General features: G+C 36.5%; 1 long non-coding RNA gene across 1 annotated transcript; it reads right to left on the bottom strand.

Annotated features, from left to right (window-relative positions):
- Positions 1-1,790: 1,790 nt before the first annotated feature.
- On the bottom strand, positions 1,791-5,508 carry LOC103664383. Its single transcript, XR_569015.2, has 2 exons — positions 4,770-5,508; positions 1,791-3,134 (listed from the first exon to the last, which is right to left on the bottom strand). It is a non-coding gene; the product is annotated as an uncharacterized LOC103664383 (long non-coding RNA).
- Between the last annotated feature and the right edge of the window lie 987 nt (positions 5,509-6,495).

Raw genomic sequence — 6,495 nt, 5'->3', positions numbered from 1 at the left:
ATTTCAGACTTCTAGGCTCCAGAATTGTTTGTGAAATAATAAATTTCTGTTGTGTAAGACACTCAGTATCTGGTATTTTTTTAAATAGCAAACTAATATATAGGCTTACACTTTAAAATGGTATTTCTTACTTTAGACATCATATTGTTTCATTGATATTAACTTGGTCACTCTAGATATGTATTACAAGAATGATTTCAGTTGAAAAATTAATTTGAATATACCATTGTACTTATAGCTTACTTTCAGTGGAGTTTCTTAAAAGCATAATTATGTGCATTCTCTGTATCTGTCCTAATAACACACCATATTATAGTAACCTATTTAAGCATCTTCCCAACACGGTTCTTTGCTTCTCACCAGCAGGAACCGAACAGATCGGGTCCTTGACTTCAGATTTCCTCCCGCTTCTTGGCTGGGACAGTAGTTGTATCAAATTCAATTTCGAATTTCTGAACACCCTCTGAGACACACCTATACGAATTTATCCACTGCTCTTGCCACTCCAAACCCCAAAATACCTACCATGCCTTGACCTTTTTATTACCCATGAGATTTCTGATTCTTGACCAGTCTTCCCATTTAGAATTTCTAATTCCACTTTCATTCCTGAATTCTAAGTTTTGCCTTTTTTTGTCCGTCTCCTCTGGTAACTACCTTTTTTTACTTCACATCGTTTCTTACCTATCCCCAGTTTCGTTGACCTTGGCCTCGGGGATCCTCTACTCTTTACTAGACGCCATTTAAATTATCTGGTGGAGGCTAAAGTTTTGTGAGTCCGAACCTGTAATGGGGGTTTGTGAGGCCTCAAACAAGGGATGAGAACATCCAATGAGACCAAGAAAGATGGCTGAAGTTCTAGAAACTGCTGCCGTGGCATAGCATGCTCTCCAAGCCTCAGGAGCATGGCCTTTAATTCCAAAGGGCATTGAGCTGGTCTAATTTATTTCTCATCCTTGGTAAATGAATGCCTGAAGAAAGGAATGCAAGAATTTCAAGTAGATAGCTACGAAGCAACATGAAGAAATATAGATGCAACTATATTCATGTCACCCTCCTGTCTCACAGGCTTAAAGATACATGGAGGGGTTGGAGAGGCTAGGAGAATGAGGAAGAAGCAACTGGAGCGAGAGGCAGAAGGTGGCCAGAGGGAGGCACCAGCTTTCCAGGTTTAGGTGAACGCCCCAGGGCCCTGGCACAGAGGCCGTGAGGCGCAGTGGCTAGGAGTGTATGTCTGCACGTGTAAAGCTTGACACCTTAGCTGCTTATTGTAGAACCTTGGGGAAAGTACCAAATCTCGTTGAAAGATCCAGCTTTTTAATAATCCGAAGTAAGGTGAAAAGATATTATTGACCTCATAGACTACAAAGAGGATTGAATAGAAGTGTAAAACCTCGTGCCTAATACATACTAGAAACTCAAGAAATATTAGTTGTCCATATGTACTTTTTTTTAGGAAGAATAGTGATTTTTCCTTTATAATTTAGGTTTAAGGCTCAAAGTACCACGTATACCTCTCTCATACACCAAGAAAATAAGCATACAAAAAACGATTTAGTAACTTAACAATTTTTTTTTTAGGCATCGCCTAATTCTATGCCCAAACTGGGAATGCAGAGTAAAACAGTCTTGCAGATAATGATGGATTTATGGCAGAAGTCACAAAGGATTAAGACCTCTGTGACTCACTCATTCACTTATTCGTTCCTGCGTAATTTGCACACTGAAAGCTAATTCAACAAGCCCTAATCCATCCATACATTTATCTAAAAAATCAGAGAGGCAAGTCCTTGAGACATCAAAATGTTTGTGGCACTGACAACACATACCACATACAGTTTATTTCTAAAACAGCTCATCAGTTGTAAATTGTACATTTAAGAATTAATTTATTAAATCCACAGTGTTACACAGCCAAACAAATATTGACATGATGTATCATCACAATATGCTCTCAATAACAGTTTTTACATTGCTAACGAGTTTTGCCAGAAAATCAGAGATTTATGCCAAAAACTGGCTCTCTGCGTTTGTCTGCCAACCTTGGCCGCTGTTTTGCATCCAAAGACAAAATTACCACAACACCCTCTGTATAGCAAAGCAGATTACAGAGCCATAAACCTACTTCTCGAATGTTCACAATTCTCTTTGCTGCGTGTGTGTATATATATAAAAAGTCTAAGTATGTCTATACAGATTATTGAATGTTAAATTTTTCAAGCCAAGTGAGGTTACAGAAATGTTCAAAAGCAAGCTATGAAGTACCCTTTTTCATTTTGGAAAAATATTTCAATATAATTCTGGGAAAATGATAGCAAACATGCAATGATTTGCAGGGCAGACTTTATAATCATATAGCCCTAGGAGCCAATCTCATTCTAACTTTGGACACATTAACCTAAATCCTGGCTCTCTTAACAGTAAAGAAAAAAAAAATTAACATCATCATTTTATACAGAGATTAAGGATTAAGTGAGATCAAGCTTGTGAAGTGTCCTCGCACTGTGCCCAGCACATTAAAAAGGAGCTTGATAAACATCTTCATTTCCATATAATTACATCTTCAGATTTTGCGGTTTCTGAAATGTATAAATTTTGGGGACCCAAAGAAAAGGAAATGAGTCTTGATTATATTTCATCTCTGGCATTTAGCAATTGCCATGACACCGCTAATAAATACATATTTGTTAAAAATGGGAGAATGCTTTTCACTTTTAAAAGAGCGATTAATTCATTTAAATCAAGAGTAAATTCTCTACTACAAGAAATGGCGAGGAATATATTCATTAACTAAATATTCTAGCAAAATAAGTTATTCGGCATGAACCACAAACTTGCAATTTTCAAAATTTTTATTCTTTTATGTAGTCTCTTGATCATAAAGTACTTATTATCTACTATGGGGCAAGGTAATTGGGAAATCCTGTTTCAGTCACAATCTTATTCTTTTATAAAATTATACTTTAAACCAGAGACAAATATGGTAACTCTGTAACAATTGCTACAACGAGGGAACATACAAAATGCAATGGTTGCATGGAGAGTTAAATACCTCGCTCTGCTTGGGAGGAGTGAGGAAAGGCTCCACGGCTTTTAAACTTGAAGAATCAATCCTAGGTTTTTCAGGAAGACCACTGGAGAAAGTAGAGGCATGGAGGTGTGAGACTACGGCACAACGGAGATATTAAATATTTGCAGCTCAGTATACCTGCAGTGCAAATCAGTCGTGGTTAACAGATGACACTGAACAAAGACCTGTTCATGAAGGGTCTCACATGTCATATATAGATTTGTATTCAGTGGGATTTGGACTAGTGGAATTACACAATCGTATTTCCATGCCAAAAACCTCATTACAAGTGTGAAAGAGGGAACAGAGACTAGAAGCTTTTCTAATAGCATTTATGAGAGGATGAGGGCTTTAATTACAGTAGGAGATCTTGACATAGATTTGTGATGGGTTTGCTACGGCAAAAGAAAGGAAAAAATTCTAATGAGTTTCCAATACCCGGCTTAGGCAACTGGAGCCCGTAGCTAATAGGCTGGACAGGCTAAACCTTTTGAGAATGTTTATTTCAAATGATGGTTCAATTACACAGCCTGATTTAAATAATGATGTATCTATCTCTAGTATTATCAGAAGGTAGTTCCAGAATTTGTTGGAGGGGCTTATGGGCACCAGTCTGGTCAGAAGAGCAATCTTAAAGCTGCATCTGCAAGATACAGAACACTACAGGAACACAAATTGTCTGATGGAGCTGATGTACATGGCGCCCTAGTCCTGCTCCTACTCTGCCAACCTATGGAGTAGCACCAGAATCATAATTATCTTTATTAGATTGACTTTTACTTAATGTCCTATAATTTTACCATATTTACACCATCACATTTACACCATGTATTGAAAAGTAATGCCATTCATGATTATTACACACATACTATGTACTCTGAAATAAGAATTGAAGTCCTAGACATTTTCTTTTATATTTTAAAATTTATAATTCAATACAGATATAGATTTGGTATATTGTGGAAAAAATAAAGATACTAAAAAATTCTCCTTGTATGATCTGAAGAGTTCCAAAGTCATAAAAGGGGTCAAATTCAAATCTCAACCTATTTAAGCCTCCTTCCTTCCTCTGTAAAATGGGGATAATAATTTGAATTGTTGTGACGAATGAGGAAGTGTATCAAAATATTTGACAAACAGATGTTCAATACATTTTTTGGGTGAATTACATATATAAATCATATATACATGTGTACATACATATAGAACCACAAACTGCATATGTAAATATACATATGTATATAGACACACATATATCTACATATACAATTTACCTGTGTAATCTACTGCTTTATAAACAGCCTTGGGAACACTTAACAGTCAATTCAGAATTGCTCCATTAAAGTGTATTAATGTTTCCAAGTTCAAAAATATTTCAATGCCTTGAGTAAAAGACATGGTAGATATTTTTCATATCTTAATTTGGGGAGAGAGGGTCTTAAAGGGGACTGAGTTTCCCTCCCATTAACTTTTCTTTGAATAACTAATTTCAAGAAATAAAATATCCACAAAAACTATTGTACTTGAAACACTTTAAAATGAGGTTTTACTACCAGAGACTGTTAGCTAGTATCTCTGCACTTAGCTACTAGAGAACCAAGTGCAATGTACACATTCCAAAATTCTAGAACATACCCTAGTCACTTTGACCCCTTGGACTTAATTTTGTTCATCTATAAAGTGAAAAGGTTGGCCTTACCATTTTCAAAACCAGCTGCACAACAGGAATCACCAGGACTGCTTTTTAAACAGACTCCTCTATGACATACCGGATTTAAGGATTCAAACGTTAGGGGTGGTTTCTTGAGATCCATATTTTGAATTCTCTAAGGTTTGGAACCTACTAGTCTACATAATTACTATATTCTCTTTTTGTTCCTGAAAAAGGACTGGCATTTGGAAGTATATATTCATTTCTATGACCTATGGCAATTAATCATCTTTGCCCCCACCTTTTTTTGCAACATTTGTTATACACCGGCTCAAGAGGTGTGCTGAGTAGGAGCTTTAATAATGAAATAAGAGTAGACAATACAGTTTACAGTATGACAAAATGTATTTTTGTAAGATATTAATTATGTACCAATAATGTATTTAAGCAACATATGACACTTCAAAACATTCTGCACAAAGAACTTACAGATCACATTTATTCAATAACAAAATATCCAGTTCTTTAGGAAAATGTTTTTAATTTAAGGACTTACTACAACAAAACTTTCAAAACCAAAAAACAGAAGTATTAAATTACTTTCTGGCACAGGACATCATAACTTATGTAACACAGCAGGCAGATTTTGTTGTAGAAAAAGGATGGGGGCGCCTGGGTGGCACAGCGGTTAAGTGTCTGCCTTCGGCTCAGGGCGTGATCCCAGCGTTATGGGATCGAGCCCCACATCAGGCTCCTCCACTATGAGCCTGCTTCTTCCTCTCCCACTCCCCCTGCTTGTCTTCCCTCTCTCGCTGGCTGTCTCTATCTCTGTCGAATAAATAAAAAAAATCTTTAAAAAAAAAAAAAAGGATGGAGGGAAATCTAAATTAAATTTAAAAATTCAGAGAATGGATATTCATAAATTTCTGGTTAAACTGAGGCTTAATGATGTTAAGAACCTGGGGTCTTTGAGCATCAGTTTTGTTTAGAAAAATAAAAGCTTCCCCAAATATTTGAAGCATACTTTTCTATCTTTACAATTCAGAATCTTACTGTTCATTTGTCAAATATATGACAACATCTGGTTAATTTCTTAAGTTAACTGCCAATGTCACCCTTGAGATGCTGACCTGGTTGCATTTCCTTACACATTTTTTTCCCAATGAACCTTGGGCCTGTGACAGGGAAGATAACTGAAACATGCTTAGATAAAAATTGGTCTTAGAGATACTTTATTCATGAATAATTCAGCAAGTACTTATTGAAAGCCTACTACATTTCCAGGTCTAGAAAGAGCCAGACAGACACAAAGCCTGCCTCCAGGGAACTCACCATCCAGAATATACCAGGCCAAGCATTGGTTCTGAATCACTATGAGCATTCATTTCATCTTTCAAGATTTGCATAGATACTGATTTCCACTGTAAGGGCAAATAAAATCTTCCCTTATGCATAGCATTCTTTAGATTATCATAAGGGGAATTCTTAAGTCTGTGTGTTGACAAAGCCTACACTTTGCTTTCTTTAATTGCCTTCTGCTCCTGCTGACAATGTCAGATATATTCTTTTCCTCTTTGGTTCTCCACAACACACTTTCTGCACTTTTGCCAATCCAGCTGGTTTTTTCTGGGATGCTTTGCTACAGCTTTCTGTTCCCCTTCACTGTGCCTTTTGTTTCTTTCCTCCTTACTAGCAAACTGGTCATTGGGGCTTCCCCAAGATCCCTTTCCTGACTTCTTATTCACTTCAGTGACTAAACTTAACACCTCCTTAA

This window comes from Ursus maritimus, unplaced genomic scaffold (genome assembly GCF_017311325.1).
Source record: "Ursus maritimus isolate PB19 unplaced genomic scaffold, ASM1731132v1 scaffold_10, whole genome shotgun sequence".
Taxonomy (NCBI): Eukaryota; Metazoa; Chordata; class Mammalia; order Carnivora; family Ursidae; genus Ursus; species Ursus maritimus.
Note: the sequence above shows the minus strand (reverse complement) of the source record. Positions and strands in the feature narration are given on the sequence as shown.